The sequence below is a fragment of the Dama dama genome, chromosome 5, assembly GCF_033118175.1.
Source record: "Dama dama isolate Ldn47 chromosome 5, ASM3311817v1, whole genome shotgun sequence".
NCBI classification, from domain to species: Eukaryota; Metazoa; Chordata; class Mammalia; order Artiodactyla; family Cervidae; genus Dama; species Dama dama.
Window position 1 is genome coordinate 72,485,087 of NC_083685.1, and position 22,887 is coordinate 72,507,973.

The following is a 22,887-nucleotide window of genomic DNA, read 5'->3' on the forward strand; positions in this document are numbered from 1 at the left end:
TTCTAGATTCATCTACCTCATCAGATCTACCAAATCTACCAAATCAGAACACATTTGTTTCAAATGTGTTCCTTTTCATGGCTGAGTGTATATGTGTATACACATGTGTATATACATTGTGTATATGTACAACAACTTCCTTATCCATTCATCTGTCTATGGATATCTAGACTGCTTTCATGTTCTAGCTATTGTAAATAGTGCTGCAATGAACAATGGGATACATGTGTCTTTTTCAGTTTTGGTTTCCTCAAGGTATATGCTGAGGAGTGGGATTGCTATGCCACATGTGGTGTTTTTTTTTTTTTTTTTCTCTCTTCAAGACTTTTTTTTTTTTCATTTATTTTTATTAGTTGGAGGCTAATTACTTTACAATATTGTAGTGGTTTTTGCCATATATTGACATGAATCAGCCATGGATTTACATGTATTCCCCATCCTAATCCCCCTTCCCACCTCCTTCCCTACCCCATCCCTCTGGGTCACCATGTGGTGGTTTTATTCATAGTTTATAAGGAATCTCCATACTGTCTTTCATAATGGCTGCATCAATTTACATTTCCACTAACAGTGCAAGAGCATTCCATTTCCTCCACACCCTCTCCAGCATTTATTGTTTGTAGACTCTTTGATGATGATCATTTGGACTGGTGTGAGGTGATATTGAACTGTAGTTTTGATTTGCATTTCTCTGCTAATAAGAGATGTTGATCATCTTTTCATGTGTTTGTTAGCCCTATGTATGTCTTCTTTAAAAATGCCTGTTTAGGTCTTTTCCCCATTTTTTGATTGGGTTGTTTGTTTTCCTGGTATTGAGTTGTATCAGCTGCTTATATATTTTGGAAATTAATCCTTGGCAATTGTTTCATTTGCTATCATTTTCTCCCATTCTGAGGGTTCTCTTTTCACCTTGCTGATAGTTTCCTTTGCTGTGCAAAAGCTTTTACATTTAATCATGTCCCATTTGTTTACTTTTGTTTTTATTTCTGTTACTCCATGAGGTAGGTCACAGAGAATCTTGCTTTGATTTGTGTAATTGAGTAGTCTGCCTATGTTTTTCTCTAAGAGTTTTATAGTTTCTGGCCTTATATTTAGGTTTTCAATCCATTTTGAGTTTATCTTTGTGTATGGTGTTAGGAAGTGCTCCAATTTCATTCTTTAACAAGTAGCTGTTCAGTGTTCCCAGCAAGATTTATTGAAGATGCTGTTTTTGCCCCATTGTATATTCTTGCCTCCTTTGTCAAAAATAAGGTGTCCATAGGTGCATGGGTTTGTTTGTGGGCTTTCTATCTTGTTTCATCGGTCTCTATTTCTGTTTTTGTGCCAGCACCATACTGTCTTCATGACTGTAGCTGTAGTATAATGTGAAGTCAGGAAAGTTGATTCTTCCAGCTCTGTTCTTCTTTCTCAATACTGCTTTGGCTACTCAAGATCTTTTATGTTTCCATATGAATTATGAAATTTTTTGCTCTAGTTCTGTGAAAAATGTCATTGGTCATTTGAGAAGGATCGTATTGAATCAGTAAATTGTGTTTGGTAGTATATTCATTCTCACAATATTGATCCTTCCTACCCAGGAACATGGAATATCTCTCCATCTGTTTATGTCATCTTTGACTTCTTTCATTAGTGTCTTATAATTTTTGTGCACAGTTCTTTTGTCTCCTTAGGTAAGTTTATTCCCAGATATTTATTTTTTGTTGTTGTTGTAATGATGAATGGGATTAATTCCTTAATTTCTATTTCTGAATTTTCATTATTAGTGTATAGAAATGTGACTTCTGTGTATTGCTTTTTTGTATCCTGCGACTTTGCTAAATTCACTGATTAGCTCTAGTGATTTTCTGATACTATCTTTAGGGTTTTCTATGTACAGTATCATGTTATCTGCAAACAGTGAGAGCTTTACTCCTTCTTTTCCTATTTCGATTCCTTTTACTTACTTATTTATTTATTTCTTCTCTGATTGTTGTAGTTAGGACTTCCAGAACTATGTTGAATAATAGTGGTGAAAGTGGACACACTCGTCTTGTTCCTGATCTTAGGGGGAATGCTTTTATTTTTTCACCTTTGAGAATAATGTTTGCTGTAGTCTCATTATATATGGCCTTTACTATGTTGAGGTAGGTTCCTTCTATGCCCAGTTTTTGAAGGGTTTTAATCATAAATGGGTGCTGAATTTTGTCAAAGACTTTTTCTGCATCTATTGAGATTACTATATGGTTTTACTTTTCAATTTGTTAATATGGTGTACCACATTGATTGATTTGTGTATATTTAAGAATCCTAGTATCCCTGGAATAAACCCAACTTGATCATGGTGTATGAGCTTTTTGACGTGTTGCTGAATTCTGTTTGCTAAAATTTTGTTGAGATTTTCACATCTATGTTCATTAGTGGTATTGGCTTGTAATTTTCTTTTATTATGTGTTGTCTTTTTCTGGCTTTAGTATCAGGGTGATGGTGGCCTAGTAGAATGAGTTTGGAAGTATTCCTTCCTCTGCAAGTATTTAAAGGAGTTTTAGAAGAATAGGCATTAGCTCTTCTGCAAATGGCTGATAGAATTCTCCTGTGAAGCTATCTGGTCCTGGGCTTCTGTTTTTTTTTTTTTTTTTTTTGGGGGGGGGGCGGGGGGGCAGCTTTTGATCACAGCTTCAATTTCAGTGCTTGTAATTGGGTTGTTCATAATTTCTATTTCTTCCTGGTTCAGTCTTGGAAGATTGAACATTTTTAAGAGTCTGTCCATTTCTTCCAGGTTACCTGTTTTATTGCCATATAATTGTTAATAATAGTCTCATAATCCTTTGTATTTCTGCATTGTCTGTTATAAACTCTCTTTTTTCGTTTGCAATTTTGTTGATTTGATTCTCTCTTTTTTTCTTGATTAGTCTGGCTAAAGGTTTGTCAATTTTATTTATCTTCTCAAAGAATCAGCTTTTAGTTGCATTAGTCTTTACTATTGTTTCTTTCATTTCTTTCTGCTCAGATTTTTATGATGTCTTTCTGTGTACTAATTTTGAGTGATTTTTTGGTTGTTGTTGTTCTTCTTCAATTTCCAGTTTTTTTAGGTGTAAAGTTAGGTTGTCTGCTCAACGTTTTTCTTATTTTCTGAGGTTAGATTTTATTGCTATAAACTCTCTTAGAACTGTGCTTGTTGCATCCCATAGGTTTTGAGTTGTCATATTTTCATTGTTTGTTTCTAAAGTTTTGTTTTGTTTTTCTTTTTGATTTCTTCAGTAACCTGTTGGTTATTTAGAAACATCTTGTTTAATCTCCATATACTTGAGTTTCCTGCAGTTTTTTTTGTGTTTTTTTTTTTTTTTTTGCAATTAATATATAGTCCCATAGCATTTTAGATGGAGAAGATGCTTGATACAATTTCAATTTTCTTAAATTTACTGAGATTTGATTTGTGACCCAAGATGTGGTCTATCCTGGAGAATGTTCCAAGTGTGCTTGAAAAAGAGGTGTATTCTTTTGCATTTATATTCAAAGTCATGAAGATATCGATGAGATCCATCTCATTAAAATATCAGTTAAGACTTGGATTTCTTTATTAATTTTCTGGTTTGATGATCTGTCCACCAGTGTTAGTGGGATGTTAAAGACTCCTACTATTATCATGTTACTGTCAATTTCTCCTTTTATGTCTGATAGTGTCTGTCTCATGTATTTAGGTGCTCCTATGTTGGGTGCATAGTTATTTACAATTGTTATGTCTTCCTCATGGATTGACACTTTGATCATTATGTAGTGCCTTCCTTATCTTTTGCAATAGTCTTTATTTTAAGGTCTATTTTATTTGATGTGAGGACTGCTACTTCAGCTTTCTTTTGATTCCTATTTACATGGAATATAATTTTTGATCCTCTCATTTTCAGTCTATAAATGTCTTTAGGTCTGAAGTGGGTTTCTTGTAGACAGCATATATATGGGTCCTGTTTTTGTAACCATTCAACCATTCTCTGTGCACAGTTTGACTGTGTGGATCACAATAAACTGTGGAAAATTCTGAAAGAGATGGGAATACCAGACCACCTGACCTGCTTCTTGAGAAACCTATATGCAGGTCAGGAAGCAACGGTTACAACGGGACATGGAACAAGAGACTGGTTCCAAATAGGAAAAGCAGTACATCAGGCTGTATGTTGTCACCCTGCTTGCTTAACTTCTATGCAGAATACATCATGAGAAATGCTGGGCTGGAAGATGCACAAGCTGGAATCAAGATTGCTGGGAGAAATATAAATTACCTCAGATATGCAAATGACACCACCCTTATGGCAGAAAGTGAAGAGGAACTAAAAAGCCTCTTGATGAAAGTGAAGGAGGAGAGTGAAAAAGTTGGTTTAAAGCTCAACATTCAGAAAACTAAGATGGAATCTGGTCCCATCACTTCATGAGAAATAGAAGGGGAAACAGTGTCAGACTTTATTTTGGGGGCTCCAAAATCACTGTGGATGGTGATTGCAGCCATGAAATTAGAAGTCGCTTACTCCTTGGAAGGAAAGTTATGACCAACCTAGATAGCATATTAAAAAGCAGAGACAAAAATAAATAAAAAGCAGAGACATTGCATTGCCAAAAAAGGTGCATCTAGTCAGGCTATGGTTTTTCCAGTGGTCATGTATGGATGAGAGAGTTGGACTGTGAAGAAAGCTGAGCACCGAAAAATTGATGGTTTTGAACTGTGTTGTTGGAGAAGACACTTGAGAGTCCCTTGAACTGCAAGGAGATTCAACCAGTCCATCCTAAAGGAGATCAGTCCTGGGTGTTCATTGGAAGGACTGATGCTGAAGCTGAAACTCCAATACTTTGGCCACCTAATGCAAAGAGTTGACTCATTGGAAAAGACCCTGTTGCTGGGAGGGATTGGGGGCAGGAAGAGAAGGGGATGATAGAGGATGAGATGGCTGGATGGCATCACCGACACGACGGGCATGAGTTTGAGTAAATTCCGGGAGTTGGTGATAGACAGGGAGGCCTGACGTGTTGCGATTCATGGGGTCACAGAGAGTCGGACATGACTGAGCAACTGAACTGAACTGAAGTCAGTCTGTGTCTTTTGGTTGGAGCATTTAATCCATTTACATTTAAAATAGCTATTGATATGCATGTTCCTATTGCCATTGTCTTTACTGATTGGGATTGATTTTATAGATATTTTTTCTTCTCTTGTATTTCTTGACTATGTAAGTCCTTTTAACATTTGTTGTAAAACTGGTTGGTGGTACTGAATTCTCTTAACTTTTGCTTATCTGAAAAGCTTTTGATTTCCCCATCAACTTTGAATGAGATCCTTGATGGGTACAGTAATCTTGGTTGTAAAATTGTCCCTTTCAGTACCTTAATATATCCTGCCATTGTCTTCTGGCCTACAGAATTTCTACTGAAACATCAGCTGTTAAGCGTACGGGGTTTCCCTTGTATATTACTTGTTGCTTTTCCCTTGCTTCTTTTAGTTTTCTTTCTTTGTGTTTAGTCTTTGTTAGTGTGTGTGTCTTAGTATGTGTCTTGGCATGTTTCTCCTTGGTTTTATCCTGTATGGATCTCTTTGAGCCTCTTGGAGTTGATTAACTATACCCTTTTTCACGTTGGGGAAATTTTCCACTATAATTTCTTCAAAAATTTTCTCATACATTTTATTTTTCTCTTCTTCTTCTTAGACCCCTATAATTCAATGTTGGTGCATTTGATATTGTCCCAGAGGTCTCTGAGACTATCCTCAGTTCTTTTCATTCTTTTTACTTTATTCTACACTTCAGAAGTTATTTCCACCATTTTACCTACCAGCTCACTGATTTGTTCTTCTGGTTCAGATACTCTGCTACTGATTCCTTCTAGAGTATTTTTGATTTCAGTAATTCTGTCATTTGTCTCTGTATGTTAATTCTTTAATTCTTCTATGTCTTTGTTAATTGATTCTTGCATTTTTTTCATTTTATTTTCAAGATTTTTGATCACCTTTACTATTATTATTCTGACTTCTTTTTCAGGTAGTTTGCCTAATTCCTCTTCATTTATTTGGACTTCTGTATTTCTAGCTTGTTCCTTCATTTGTGTAATATTTCTCTGCCTTTTCATTATTATTATTATTATTATTTACTTATTGTGTTTGAGCTCTCCATTTCTCAGGCTTCAAGGTTGAATTCTTTTTTCATTTTAGTTTCTGCCCTTCTAAGGTTGGCCCAGTGGTTTGTGTAAGCTTCAGATCGGGTGCGATTTATACTGAGTTTTTGTTTGTTTCTTTTTCCTCTGAAAGGCAAGGCGAAGTGAGGTGGTAATCATGTCTGCTGATGATTTGATTTGTACTTTTGTTTTGTTTGTTGTTAAGATGAGGCGACCTGCACAGGGTGCTACTGGTGGTTGGGTGATGCCGGGTCTTGTATTCAGGTGGCTTCCTTTGTGTGAGTTCTCACTATTTGATGCTCCCTAGGGTTAGTTCTCTGGTAGTCTAGGATCTTGGAGTTAGTGATCCCACTCCAAAGGCTCAGGATTTGATTTCTGGTTAGGAACTAAGATTCCACAAGTGATTTGTTATGACATTAAGTAAGATTAAAACAAATATCCAAAAATGAGAAACCAAAGAGGAATCCCAGAGAAATGGCCATTACAAAATCAGGCAAATAATAATTAAAATAATGGAATATACACATATACGTATACACATATAAACAAAGTCAAAACAGTCCAACAAAATAAAGTACAGTAGATTGATCTGTTGAACAAAGGAAATAAAAAAATATATTTACCAATTAAGAACAAAACTAACTAAAGCACAGACTGGAATACTAAACTAAAGCAAGGTGCCAATCTGGGAATAAAGTCATGAAAATGAAACTAACAAATATGTTGAGAGGAAAGGAAAGAACAAAACGAAAGAATAGATGTGCAAATTTAAATAGAAGCAGATAAAGAAGATTTATATACATTAAAGATTAAGTGCAAGGGGGGAAAATAGGAAAGTCAAACAAAGGAATAAATGTAGAAAAAATATATTAGGCTTTAAAAAATTAAAAATTAAAGTTATAAAAAAGAGAAAAAAGAAAAAGAAAAACTCATCAGAACTGCAAAAGCCCAACACAGAGGCAGAGGTTTATAACAACAATAAAAAATGTGACAGGAAAAAAAAAAAAGCTCAAAAGCTTAATTAGATTTCATAGTGCCAATAAAATTGACAAGTACAACAGAGGGGGGAGAAGAGGAAAGAAAAAAAAAAAAGAAGAAGAAGAAGAAATCAAGAAGAATCTACAGAACAAAGTCAAAACATAAGAATGAGTCACTACTCATTTCTTGAGTCACTGCTGTCAGAGTCCTTTCCTTCACTGGGAGACACAATCCACCTCACCTCATTAGGATGCCCTCCAACACTGTGCTGATCTCTGGACCTGTTGTGGGGGCAGCTCATATTCAAATCTGGTCCTACTCCTGTGTGTTCTTGCCTCCAATGTCCACAGCTGTCAGAACTAGTGCATTTTCTTTTGTGGGAACTCTCAGTGTCCTTTTATAGATTCCATAGACATAGAGTCTGCCTAGTTGATCGTGTGGATTTAATCTGCAGCTTCTTCAACTGGTGGGAAAGTTTGGGGTCTTCTTCCTTAACCACACTGTCCCTGGGTTTCAACTGTGATTTTATTCCCACCTCTGCATGTGGGTTTTCTCTGGGTTTGCTCCTGAGGCTACCCTGGTGGGCTTGGGTTTGTCTCTTTGAGGACCAGGGGTGGAGGTGGTGCAGCTGCTTGGGTTGCAGGGGTTCTGGTGGCACTCATGGGAGCTGGTGGCTAGGGCAGCAGGAAATATAGTGCTCTAGAAGGGTATGGCAACCAATATTGGCCAATATGCTCCAGTATTCTTGCCTGGAGAACCCCTCTCCCTGACAGAGAAGGCTGGCAGGCCACAGTCTACAGGGTCGCAAAGAGTCAGACACTACCGCAGCAACCCTGCATGCATAGACAACAAGATTTTTTTTTTTTGCTGTGGCAGCTCAGTTCCAGTGAGAGTTGAGTGTGACGGTGGCACAGCTGCTTGGCTTTCAGGAACCTTGTTGGCACCAAGTGTATAGGGACGCAGACTGTCTCCACCGCAGGAGGTATGGCCCTATCAGTCTTTTTATTGAGCTTTTTGTAGAGGCTCCCTTGCCTGTTACTCAGCACATGGGCACATAGAGGGGCTCCCCCTGGCTGGGGTCCTACTCAGTAGTTCAGTGCATCAGCTGCCGATCTTGGCATGTGGGGAGAGAGAGGTTATGGTGATGGCTCCACCCCCTACGCATGACTCAGTGGTATCACTTTGCTTCCACGGCTGCCTGGCTTTCCTCACAGGCATTTCCCATCACAGTCTCCTCCGTCACATCTCCTCCACCTGTCTTTCCAGAGTCAACAGCAGCCCTCACCCTGGGATAGATCCACAATCCCTAAACGCAAGCTCTTAGCTGCTGCGCCTTCCAGGGGGTACCTGCGTCCTTGTCTGGGCTATGTATGGTTGTGGCAAGGACTATCTTATTCTCATTCCATTTAGGGTGCTGCAGATCAGCTATTTCACTCTCAAGCTTAAGTGTTTCTACTCTGACTCAGACGATTGTCCCAATGTGGATTGGAGCACTGTTTCAGTTCCCCCACTGGCCAAGGGTAGGTCCAGTCCTACTAACATTCTTGTTCTCCCCCCCCCCCCCCCAGTTCCTTTTTCCTGCTGAGTTTTTTTGTGGTTCTACATATTCTTTTCTGCATGTACTTCTGTGTCTCAAGGTGTATTTCTGATATATCTGTGGAGAGAAATGTGCTCCACATCCACCCACCCCTTTGACATCTTGTTCTCTCCAAGAGCCTCTTGGTTAAAGTGAAAGAGGAGAGTGAAAAACCTGGGTTATTCAATATTCAAAAAGCTAATATCATGGCATCTGGTCCCATTACTTCAAGGCAAATTGATGGGGAAGCAATGGAAACAGTTAGAGACTTAATTTTCTTGGGCTCCAAAATCACTGCAGATGATAACTGCAACCATGAAATTAAAAGGCACTTGCTCTTGGGAGAAAAGCTGTGACAGATCTAAATAGTATATTAAAAAGCACAGACTTTACTTTGCTGACAAAGGTCTGTCTAGTCAAAGCTTTGGTTTTTCCAGTAGTCATGTATGGATGTGAGTGTTGGACCATAAAGAAGGTTGAGAGCTGCAGAATTGATACTTTAGAACTGTGGTGTTGGAGAAGACTCTTGAGGGTCTCTTGGACTGCAGAAAGAGCAAACCAGTCAATCCTAAAGGAAATCAGTACTGAATATTCATTGGAAAGACTGATGCTGAAGCCGAAGCTCCAATGCTTTGTCTGTCTGTTGCGAAGAACTGACTCATTGGAAAAGACATGGATGCTGGTAATGATTGAAGGCAGTAGCAGACAGGAATGACAGAGGATGAGATGGCTGGATAGTATCACAGACTCAGTGCATATAAGTTTGATCAAACTCTGAGAAATGGTGAAGGTCAGGGAAGCCTGGTGTGCTGTAGTCCATGGCTCTCAAAGAGTCAGACATGGCAGAATTACTGAACAACAGCAACATGTACAGATTTGAGAGATGGACCACAGTTAAGGCTGAGCACTGAAGAATTGATTTTTTTTTTTTTTTGCTATTTTATGCAAAAATCTGACTCATTGTAAAGGCCCCCTGATGCTGGGAAAGATTGAAGGGAAAAGAGAAGGGAGCAGTAGAGAATAAGATGGTTGGATAGCATCACTTACTTGACATGAATTTGAGCAAACCGTGGAAGACAGTGAGGGACTGTGGAGCCTGGTATGCTGAAGTACATGGGATGACAAATATTCTGAACAACAAGGTGCCCTCAGAAGAAGAGTCTTCGCTTTGGTGGTCCTGCAGTTTTCCAGCATTGTGCCCAAGTTGTTCATTGAGATACAGTGAGAGTCTGAACAATATCATCTATCTCAGTCTTTCTTCACTTGAGAGTAAAATCCAGTGTCTGAAATTTTTGTCTCTTTTCACTCTGAAACTGTATTCATCAATCTTTCTTCTCAATAGTCCTATCAAAAATGAAAGAGAGAGAGATATTTGCCTCCTCTCTTTTAAGGAAACTAAAGTTACTATACATACATATATATATGTATATATATATAACCTATAGCACATTACACAGGTAGAATAGATTGTTCCATGTTTAGCTTGTTCCATGATATATGTTGCCTATGACTTTGTTTTGTGAGGACAGTTTTACTCTTTTAACACAGTGCTTAGAAAATAAGCTGAGACAAGATTCATTCAAATATTGCTTTATAGAGTATACGTTACTCATTTGTCACAAAAAAATCTCACTGAAGGAAGTACAGTTTTTAAATAATTTGGCTTTAGAATCAAACTGAAGCTGTATCAATACTTGGGAAGAACTATTATACAGCTCTTGAAGTTTTGGCAAATATTTCTTTTACAAATTATAGTTATTTTGTTCATTTATATAAGGTGCCAAAACTTTAGGATGAATATTACTGGTGTAATCATGCAATTTTTCATTATGCACAGAAAATTTCAGGATTACTAACAAAGTAGTCAGCATTGTTAGGGAACTAAAATGATAAGACCAAGGGTGGATGATCTGTCTCAAGAATGTTGGAGCCTTGCTTTGGGACAATAGCTTAAAAGACTGAATGAGAGGCCTGCCTTAAATATGCAAGGTAGGACCTTATCAGAATATACTAATAAAAGACTGAGATAAAATTAAATCCATTTTAATGCTATAGGACCTTCTGAGGAATGTTTTAACACTCTCCATTTCTTGAGGGTCAGTTATGTAAGGTTTTCTGCTGGGAGGGTAGAATATAAAAAATGAATAAGCAAAGTTGTGGTATGTGCTAGAAAATGTGGGAAATCATAGACAGATTTGGTGGTCATTAGGGGACTACTTAGTAATACAGGATATGGCCCAGAAATTGCACATCAGAGATCTCAGGTATCCATTTGTTAAGTATTGATGTGGGAGTGATGCTCATAAGACAATCAAGAAATGACATGTGAAATACCACGTCTAGAAACAGCATCAGATTTTTTTTTCATAGTAACAATTTCTGAACCTCAGAGGCCATGGCAGGTGCTGACTATCAAGTATTATAAACTAACAAGAATACTGCAGAAATTAAAAGGAATCACAACCCTTTGGCAAAAGTCCAGAATACCCTTATTACCTTTCCATATGTCTTGAAATTACAATTTTGGAACAGATCAACTAAAGAGTTATGAATATTGACTGCATTGAAATCTCAGCTCATAAGTAGTTTTGTTCCTATAAAAGAAAGCATGAGGAGTTAAAGGGATAAATAAAATATAAGGTATCCAGACACTAGAACACTACTTGGATATAAAAAGAAACAAATAATGTGCACACTACAATATATATGAAGCCTTAAAAAGAAAAAAAAATGCTAATTTAAAGAAGCCAGACAAAAAACCACATCCTGGGATTATATTTATACAAAATGCCTAGGATAGGAAACTCAATAAAGACAGAAGGTAGATTAGTCACTGTTTATGATATAGCCTAGGATGAAAACAGGGAAGGACTGCAGATGAGCACATTTCTTTGGTTTGGTGAAAATTATAGTGTGGTGGTTATTGTAGAACATTATAAATATACTGGGAAAAACAAAACAAAACACTAACTTGTTAATTTGAAATGGATGGATTTTTTTGGCACGTAAACTTTATCTCAGTAAAGCTATTAAAAAAGAACAGAAATAAACTTTGTGGAGAAAGAATAGACCTAATGAACTCTGAAAGACATCAACAATTGGCTCATTAAGATAGCCCTTTTCCTCTTTGACTAGGAGTGCAGACCCTCAGGGGTCAGATCACCATCTAAGTTTTAGTGGATCAAAAGAGAAAGCCTCACCAAGCTCGGAGTTCACATTACAGCCTCTGGAACACAGTCAGGTCAATTGTCACTTGGAAAATACTATTGTTGCAGGAAGGGGAACACTTTCCGGGGTCCAAGAGGAGGTTCTATTCTAACACTCAGAAACGAATAGTCTGAGGAGACATGCATGCTAACAAAGGAAGAAATTTTATTGGGAAGGGGCACCTGGGTGGAGAGCAGTAGGGTAAGGGGACCCAGGAGAACTGCTCTGCCATATGTGTCACCGTCTCGAGTTTTATGGTGAAAGGATTAGTTTCTGGATTGTCTTTGGCATATCATTCTGACTTAGGGTCCTTCCTGGTGGCTCATGCATTGCTGAACTAAGACGGATGCCAGCAAGAAGGATTCTGAAAGGTGTTCAGACATGTGGTGTCTCATTTTGACCTTTCCTGAACAGTTCTGGTTGACGGTGGCTTGTTAGTTCCCTGTTCCTTACTAGGACCTCCTGTCATAAAATAACTCACACAAATGGTTACTCTGGTGCCTGGGCAGGGTGGGTGGTTTCAGTCAGTGTGCTTCCCCCAACATTATTATGCCATTACCATAAGAGGAAATACTAGACTAAACCCTTGGATTTATTCTCTGCAATTGTGTGCAGGTATGTTGCAGACCCAGGACTTCAGGGGGAACATTCATATGACATTCCCTGTAGGTGACCAACACTAGACTTGGGCCCTGTTGTACTGGTTATTGGTCCTCTAGGTTGGGCTGAAGGGTGCTGGAAGATAGGATAGGAGGGTCTCTGAAAGCCTTAACCAAATTTGTCTCCTACCTCACGTAGTTAGAAAAGATTCTAGGAGAAAACCAAACTCAGCATATTCACCCAGAGCTGAATTGTTAGTATGAGTTCTAGGACCAATATAAATAGGTTCTCTAGGAAATTCCAGGCTTTGGAAGACAAATTGCAAACAGTCACTGATGACCTAGACTGGATTTCAGTGGGCCTCAGAAGTAGGGGCTTTGTGAGAGCAGTCCTGATCTCTGGTGACCTCAGCCTGCAATGACTTGAAGCAGGGCTTGGGTTACCAGCCACAGATTGAGGCCAGGTTGTGGCGGTGAAAGCACTAAATGGTAGCCACTAAACTAGTGGTCAGTGACAAAGGCCCTGGCTTTTCAGCTTTGTAGAAAATCATTTCCAGAAAGATAGAAAGTAGTGAACAAAGTAAAGTGTATATTAAAAGGGAAAGAGGATAGTACATGGGATAGACACACAGGCAGACTCAGAGGGAGAGTCTCTGAGTTGCACCCTCATGGCAGTTTGAATTACTTTTATAGGGCATTTCTTCCAGGTTTCCTTTGGCCAGTCATTTTTATTTGCCTGGTTAACAGTCCATATTTGGTATATCTCAACATCCTCCTTTGTGTGCACACATATTGCTTGGCCAAGATGTGAAAGTGTTAGTTGCTCAGTTGTGTCTGACTCTGCAACCTGGACTGTAGCCAACGAGGCTCCTCTGTCCATGGGATTTTCCAGGCAAAAATACTGGAGTGGGTTGCCATTCTCTTCTCTAAGGAATCTTCCCAAAACAGGGATCAAACACAGTTTTCCTACAATTCAGATGGATTCTTTACCATCTGAACCACCAGGGAAGCCCAAGATGGGTTCTAGCCAAGATACATTCTACCAAAAAAGCACATGGATAGGGCATTCCTTGGCATCACTCTTCCAAGGAAACTTTTTGCCCATGTGTGGTTGACCAGGTCTTCTGACTTAGAGAATGAGAAATATGTGGCCTGGTCAGGGTCCAGCCTCCTCCCTTAATTGTTCTTCTACTCTCATCTGGGAGTTTCAGTCCATAGGGAATGAATCTCCTATCCTTTGCTGAGGATGAGGGGGGCATCTACATCCTGCCTCAGTTCACAATGTCAGCAGATACAGAGCAAAGTTGATTCTAATGTAATTACCTGAGTGGAGAATTTCAGGTTCTGAAACTGTAGGGCTTGGGACTAAAAGGAATAGTGAGAGCAATGGACAGGGGTAAACATATTATCTTCATTTGGTTGACAATGTGCTAGATTAAAAAAATAATAATAATAATGAATTTAAAGTCAAGAGGTTCAGGACTATCAGAAAGATCAGAAGTTTGGTTTTGGGGGAGAAGCACAAAAATTACCTTAGCTAAGTCAGAATTGCAGGCCAAGCTAAATCAAGCAACAGCTCAACAAGCAACAATTAGAACGGGACCTGGAGCAATGGACTGGTTCCAAATTAGGAAAAGAGTACTTCAAGGTTGTATATTGTCACGCTACTTATTTAACTTATATGCAGAGTACATCATGTGAAATGGCGGTCTGGATGAAGCACAAGCTGAAATCAAGATTGCCAGGAAAAGCATCAATAACATCAGATATGCAGGTGACAGAACACTAATGGCATAAAGTGAAGAGAAACTAAACAGCCTCTTGATGAAGGTGAAAGAGGAGAGTGAAGAAGATAACTTAAAACTTAACATTCAAAAAATTAAGATCATGGCACCTGCTCCCGTCCCTTCATGGCAAATAGATGGGGACAAAAATGACAGACTTTATTTTCTTGGGTTCCAAAATCACTGCAGATGGTGTCTGTAGCCATGAAATTAAAAGACATTTGTCTCTTGGAAGAAAAGCTATGACAAACCTAGACAGAGTACTAAAAAGCAGAGATATCACATTACAAACAAATGTCCATTAGCCAAAGCTATGGATTTTCAAATAATCACTTATGGATGTGAGACCTGGACTATAAAGAAAGTCGAGTGCCAAACAATTGATGCTCCAACTGTGGTGTTGGAGAAGACTCTTAAGAGTCCTTTAGACAGCAAGGAGATCGATTTTTACAGGAAATCAACCCTTAACACCTGATGTGAAGAGCCAAGTCACTGGAAAAGACCCTGATGCTGGGAAAGATTGAGGGCAAGAGGAGAGGGGGTCACAGATGATGAGATGGCTGGATGCCATCATCGACTCAGTGGACATGAGTTTGAACAAACTCTGCAAGATATTGAAGGACAGGGAAACCTGACATGCTGCAGTCAATGGGGTTGCAAAGAGTCAGACACAACTGAGCAACTGAACAAAAGTCAGAATTAGGGAATATTTGCCCCAAATCTTAGACTTTTGCTTGGTAGTTTTTTAGTCTTGGAGTCTGGATAGGCTACCAACTAAGCATTAAATCATGTTATAACTTAGCAGTAATATTCTCTTTGAATGTAGCAGAGGAAAAATAAATGCTGACAATTCATATTTTTTTCATATAACTCAGAAAAGAAAACTGTTAAAAGGATTTTTTTATTCACTACTATGATTCAGTAATAAATATCTTATAGTGTCATATACATTTGTATTTTGTATGTTGTAGAATTTCTCTGAGATTTCCAAGTTTATATCAGAAAAGAGTAATTGCCATTAACTTCCTTCAATTTCTTCAGAAAAAAATGGGATTCAGAATAAATTCCTAGGAACTATTCTACCAACCCCAAGATTAAACCATTGGTAGCAAGGTTGATTGGCACACAGTGTTAAACCCAGATGTGTCTTTATCATCAATAAACTTCTTCACCTGAAGACAATGTTACAGGAGTGTCCTTTATGGCTTGCTAGCAGGGAGTCCTTTTTTCAGTGCTGTTGTCTTTTGGTCTGGGGTACAACAGGTTTATGTTATCTCACATTCTATTGCTCTTGCAACTTGAGAACTAACAGGTCTTATTGGAGCTATCATTGTTGCATCAACTGAAAAAAAAAAAGAAAAAGAAAATTTGCAACCTGAATTTGAGAGTTATGTTTTATTTGGTGGGCAAGCCCAGGAGGCAACATCTCAAATAACCCATAGCCAAGGAGGAGGGAAGGGTGGAGCCAGGATATACAGGAGTTTTTGTAACAAAGGACAGGTAGTTGAAACTTCAAAAGATTACTGTTAATTAAAGAAAAGCATGTCTAAAAAATTTAGTGCTTTTTCAGGTATGCATGCATGTGTGCTCAGCTGTACCTGACTCCTTGTGACTCCACGGGCTGCCACTAGCCAGGCTCCTCTGTCCGTGGAATTTCCAGGCAAGAATATTGAGTGGACTGCCATTCACTTTTCCAGGGGATTTTTCTGACACAAGGATCTAACCTGTGTTTCCTGCATCTCCTTCATTGGCAGGCAGATTCTTTACCACTGAGCCACAAGGAAAGCCCATTTTCTAGGTGGGGCTATGCAAGAATCTGGGCTCACTGGAAACATTCCTTTGATATTCACCTCAGCTGTCCAGGGCCAGCATCCTGTGTTTTCACATCCTGAGTTTCCTCAAGCTGCACCATTGTGGGTGGCTATAGTCTGATGACTGCTAGATGGCAGACATTTCTTGTTTGCATCTTGAGTTCCTTCTCTCAGGAATGGCCACAGTCACTGATGGTTGTGACATCTTTTATTTACTGATATGGTAGGCAGCATTCTTAGTCCACAGCTGCTATTTCTCCTGGCTTCTTTGTTGGTAATTAAATTAATTTTGTTGTGAATTCACACATGAGTCCAAGTCAGAAGGGCTTTGTGAGTTATGGTTAAACATTTGTAGGAAAAAATAGGAAATTTTATGCTCACTTAAAATACAAAACTTCTCTTTTGGAGATTTTTTGGTCTTGAAATGATTTTGTCTGCTCTTAGAATCAGAGTAATGCTGTTTTCATAAAATGGGTTGAAGAGTGTTCCGTGTTTTATATTCTAGAAGGATGTATGTGGATTTTTTTTCCCATTTATCTTTGAAATCTATTTAATGAGTGTTTATTCATTCTTCACATCACTGTTATTGCAGAGGAAAGTTGCTTTCAATGAGGAAGAATCTCTAATATGAGATAAAACTACTCATAGTCTTCACCATTTCCCATCTGGGGAAAACTTACTGCTGTTTTTGCTATAGCCCCAAGTGTCCTTTTTGTGTCTTTCTCGAGTATAGTTTTTCATATCAGACAGACTTGGGTTCAAATTCTAGCTTTGCTTCTGATCTTTCAATATATTTACTTTTTAGAGAAATTTTTAGGTTTACAGAGAAATTGCATGGAAAGTAAAAGGAGTTCCTTCTTTTTCTGCCTCCTACACAATTCCTCCTATTTTCATCAACTTGCTTTATTGTGGTTCATTTGGTAGAAATGTCTTAGGAAAATTAAAATGGAGGAAGTCTTATTCAGGCTTCAGAAGCAGGAGAGAGGGTCTCTCAACTGTTTCTGACCTTCCTGGACACTGCCAGGATTGCATACCTGCCTGAAAACATGGCAATTCAAGTGGCATTTTAGATAAGAAAGGCAGTGGGTCTTGGAATCTCTGAAACCCCTGAGGGCCTGGTCAGCATCTCCACCCCTCCCCCTTGGGGTTTAAGAATTGTTATGACTCACAAGATGAAATAAGCAGCCTTTTAAAAATTAAATCAGAACTGCATTTTTGCATTCAAACAGACGGTTGTATCAGTCTGTGGCCTGGGGTTATAAGCAGGTGCTTCCAAAACTGCAATTTGAAGTCTCACCCATGGAGTAGACACACCTTCCAGGACTTACCCAACTGGGACTCCAGATTGCTGTAAGTGAGGGTCTTCCCAGAGCTGTTCAAGACTGCATGTAGGTTGACAGCCCAATTTGGTGATGTATATACACTACCACTTCTGTTGTTTCTATTTCTTTCATTTTAATAACTATTGAAATTAAGTCAAATGATCTATAAAAATGTTTCTATAAAGATAAAACAATTTGTGAGTAACTAGTGGTTTCTTTCATTAACAAATCCTTTGAGCCTAAGACAAAAATAAAATTGTTGGCAAAACAAACTGATAAACCAAGATTGACAAATAATTATAAATGAGAGTCCATAGTTTTCCGTTAGAGTTTACTCTTTGTGTTGTACAATTCTTTGGGTTTGGAAAAATGTATAATGTGATGTATTGATTATTACAGAATCATATATAAATTTTACCAAAATGGTTATGTCCTGTAATACACTTATTCATCCTGACCTCTCTGCCCCCAAACCCTTGGCAACTACTGATCTTTTTACTATCTCCATAGTTTTTCCTTTTACAGAATGACATACAGTTGAAATAATACACTATACTGTCTTTTCAGACTACTTGTTTTCAATTAGCAGTGTGCTTTTAAAAGACATTTCTCCCATGTCTTTTAATGGCTTAATAAACTCATTTCTTTTTTAATGTTGACTAATATTCTATAGTTTGGGTGAACCACAGATTATTTATCCATTCACCTACTGAAGAATGTCTTGGTTGCTTCTAAATTTTGGCAATTATGAGTTATGAATTAAGCTGCTATATGGACATGATTTTTTTTTTTTTATCATAGACATAAATATTAAACTCACTTGTGTAAATGTGTAGGACTGTGACTATTGAATTATATAATCAGAGTGTGGTTCATTTTGTAAGAAATTGTGTTTTTCAATGTTGTTACTGAATTTAGTTCTATGGATCTCTCTTGGGCCTTAGCCTAGCTGAAGCCCTCTGCCTTGGTGGAACGGTTATTTTTGATTCCAGTTCATACAGCCAAAAACAAAACTGAAACTGAAATTGAAGCAACTCAAGCTTTATTCAATGGCCAAAGAAAGGAGAAGTGAAGTCATAGATCACAAAAGAACTTCTCACCTTAATGGAGAGAGGAATTTGCTTTTAAAGAGTAAGGACAATGGCAGCGCAATGCAGATAGCCTGGAGATTAATGGTGGAGAGGCATAAGTATTAGTTTTCTGGGAAAGAGGGGGTACCACACTTTCTCTGTCATTTTTTGTCAGTGACTTATGGCCATGGCCACAATCTGGTGTCATTTAGTATACTAACGTAGTAAAATCAGTATAAAATGAGAATCTGTTGGAGGTCAGATTTGTCATCATTCTTTTTGAAGCAAGGTTAATTTATAATATGTTTTAACATTTTCTTCTATACAGCAAAGTGACATAGACAGACATAGTCATGTCTGACTCTTTGGGACCTTTTGGACTTGTAGCCCACCAGGTTCTTCTCTCCATGGGATTCTCCAGGTAAGAATACTGGAGTGGGTTGCCATGCCCTTTTCCAGAGTATCTTCCCGATCCAGGGATTAAACCCTTATCTCTTACATTTCCTGCATTGGCAGGCAGTTTCTTTATCAGTAGTGCCACATGGGAAGCCTGTATAAAACTCTTTCACTTAGGACAGTAATCTGCTTTAGGGAAAATATGTATGTATGTATGTATGTGTCTGTGTGTGTGTGTATATATATATATATATATATATATATATATATATATATATTTGTATTCTTTTCCATTATGGTTTATCTCAAGACAGTAAATATTGTTCCCTGTGCTATATAGTAGAACCCTGTTGCTTAATCCATACTATATATGATAGTTTGTACCTGTCAACCTCAAACTCCCAATAATTCCTTCCCCCACTTGCCTCACCCTTGGCAATCAAAAGTCTATTATCTGTGACTGTTTTTGTTTTGTAGATTTGTTCCTTTTTGTTATATTTTAGATTCTACATATAAGTGATATCATATAGGATCTGCCTTTCTTTTTCTGACTTACTTTGCTTAGTATGACAAGCTTTAGGTCCATCCATGTTGCTGCAAGTGGCACTATTTTATTCTTTTCTAATGGCTGAGTAGTATTCCATTACATATGTAATCATATCTTCTTTATACATTCATCTGTGGATGGACATTTAGCTTGTTTCCATACATTGGTTATAGTAAATAGTGCTGCCATGAACACAGGGGTGCATGTAACTTTTCAAATTACAGTTTTGTCTGGGCCTAGTCAAGGCTATGGTTTTTCCAGTGGTCAGGTATGGATGTGAGAGTTGGACTATAAAGAAAGCTGAGCACAGAAGAATTGATGCTTTTGAACTGTGGTGTTGGAGAAGACTCTAGAGAGTCCCTTGGACTGCAAGGAGATCCAACCAGTCCATCCTAAAGGAGATCAGTCCTGGGTGTTCATTGGAAGGACTGATGCTGAAGCTGAAACTCCAATACTTTGGGCACCTGATGGGAAGAGCTGACTCATTTGAGAAGACTCTGATGTTGGGAAGATTGAGGGCAAGAGGTGAAGGGGATGACAGAGGATGAGATGGTTGGATGGCATCACCGACTCAATGGACATGGGTTTGAGTGGACTCCGGGAACTGGTGATAGATAGGGAGGCCTGGAGTGCTGCAGTTCATGGGGTCGCAAAGAGTTGGACATGACTGAGTCACTGAAGTGAACTAAACTGAACCCAGACAAATGCCCAGGAGTGGGATTACTGGATCATATGGCAACTTTTTTTCAGAGACCTCCATACTGTTTTCCATAGTGGCTGTACCAATTTATATTACCAGCAAGAGTTCAAAGGGATTCCCTTTACTCCACACCCTCTACAGCATTTATCATTTGTAGAATTTTAATGACAGTTTTTCTGACCTGTGTGAGGTGGTATCTTATCATAGTTTATAGGTCTATAGTATTGTAGTTCTGATTTTCCTTTCTCTAATAATAATGATGATAGGCATCTTTTCATATACTATTGGCCAGCAGTATGTTTTCTTTGGAGAAATGTCTATTTAAGTTTTCTGCACATTTTTCAATGGGTTTTTGTTGTTATTGAATTGTATGAGCTGTTTGTATACTTTGGAAATTAAGTCCTAGTCAGTCACATCATTTGCAAATATTTTCTCACAGTCCATAAGTTGTTTTTGTTTAGTTTATGGTCTCCTTTGCTGTACAAAAGCATATAAGCTTGACTGGGTCCCATTTGTTTAGCTTTGCTTTTATTTCTATTGACTTTGGAGAATGACCTCCAAAGGTCATTCAAACACTGTTGAAACTTATATCAAAGAATGTTTTGCCTGTGTTCTCTTCCAAGAGTTTAATGATGTCTTGGCTTATATTTAAATCTTTAACTCCTTTTGAGTCTGTTTTTATGTATGATGTGAGGGTATTTTCTAACTTCATTTTTACATGTGACTGTCCAACGTTCCCAACACCACATGCTGAACTCTTTTCTCCATTGTCTTTTCACCTAAAATTAATTGCCCATAGGCATGTGGGTTGAGTTATGGCTCTCTATTTTGTTCCATTGTATGTATGTTTTTGTGCCATCACTGTGCTGTTTCAATTACTGAAATTTGTGGTATCGTCTGAAGTGTGGGAGGGTTATGCCTGCTGCTTTGTACTTTTTCCTTAGAATTGCTTTGGCAATTCTGTATTTTACATATCCATATAAACTTTACAATCAGTTGCTCTGCTGTTGTTCAGTTGCTAAGTGCGTCCCACTCTCTGTGACTCCATGAACTGCAGCATGTCAAGCTTCCCTGCCTCTACTCTCTCAGTTTACTCAAACTCATGTCCATTGAGTCAGTGATGCCGTCCAATGATTTCATTCTCTGTCAACCCCTTCTCCTCTGGCCCCTCAATCTTTCCAAGCATCAATCTCTCTTCCAAAGAGCCAGTTCTTTACATCTGTGCCCAAAGTATTGGAGCTTAAGTTTTAGCACTAGAACTTCAAATGAATATATTGGTTAATTTCCTTTAGGATTGATGGATTTGATTTCCTTACAGTCCAGGGAATTCTCAAGAGTCTTCTCCAAAGCCGCAGCTCAAAAACATGAATTCCTAGGCACTCAGCCTTCTTTATAGTCCAGCTCTCACGTCTATACATGACTAGTGGAAAAACCATAGCTTTGACTGAGAGAGTCAGTCCCTCAGTTCAGTTCAGTTCAGTTCAGTCGCTCAGTCGTGTCTGACTCTTTGCGACCCCATGAATCGCAGCACGCCAGGCCTCCCTGTCCATCACCAACTCATGGAGTTTACTCAAACTCATGTCCATCGAGTCAGTGATGCCATCCAGCCATCTCATCCTCTGTCGTCCCCTTCTCTTCCTGCCCCCAATCCCTCCCAGCATCAGGGCTTTTTCCAATGAGTCGACTCTTCGCATGAGGTGGCCAAACTATTGGAGTTTCAGCTTCAGCATCTATCCTTCCAGTGAACACCCAGGACTTATCTCCTTTAGGATGGACTGGTTGAATCTCCTTGCAGTTCAAGGGACTCTCAAGAGTCTTCTCCAACACCACAGTTCAAAAGCATCAATTTTTCGGTGCTCCACTTTCTTCACAGTCCAACCCACATCCATACATGACCACTGGAAAAGCCATAGCCTTGATTAGACAGATCTTTGTTGGCAAAGTAATGTCTCTGCTTTTCAATATGCTATCTAGGTTGGTCATAACTTTCCTTTCAAGGAGTAAGCATCTTTTAATTTCATGGCTGCAATCACCATCTGCAGTGATTTTGGAGCCCAAGAAAATAAACACTGTTTCCACTGTTTCTCCATCTATTTCGCATGAAATGATGGGATCAAATGTCATGATCTTAGTTTTCTGAATGTTGAGCTTTAAGCCAACTTTTTCACTCTCCTCCTTCACTTTCATCAAGAGGCTTTTTAGTTCCTCTTCACTTTCTGCCATAAAGGTTGTGTCATCTGCATTTCTGAGGTTATTGATATTCCTCCCAGCAATCTTGATTCCAGCTTGTGCTTCTTCCAGGCAGGTTGATAAGAAATCCAGGGTACCTGAGGAGGAGAAAGGGGTCTGGGGCTCTTGAGGAGCCAGATCTCTTGAGGGATCTGGAATTTCTCAAGGAGGAGGAAAGGACAAACTTTTTTTCTCTACATTCCTTAGTCTCACTTTTTTTTTTTCCCCCTTAAGCCCTGAACTGATGATTACACAACAAACAACTCAGTTTAAACCCTGTACTAAGGATTATATAACAACAATGTATCCTGCTTGAGAACAGTTTCTCCTTTTTGAAAACCTTCTGAATAATCCTGTTATCTTAAAGTGTGTATTATGGGAGTGGGTCTGGTAAGATCTTTCTATTGTTAGTTCTAATTCTGTCATCTTAAAATTAAATTGTGGGAGTGGGCCTAGTAAAATCTTTTCAACCTTGAGACATTCTTTGACTTACTGTAATAACCAATTAAAATAGTATACAACTCCCTAGCTAACACTGG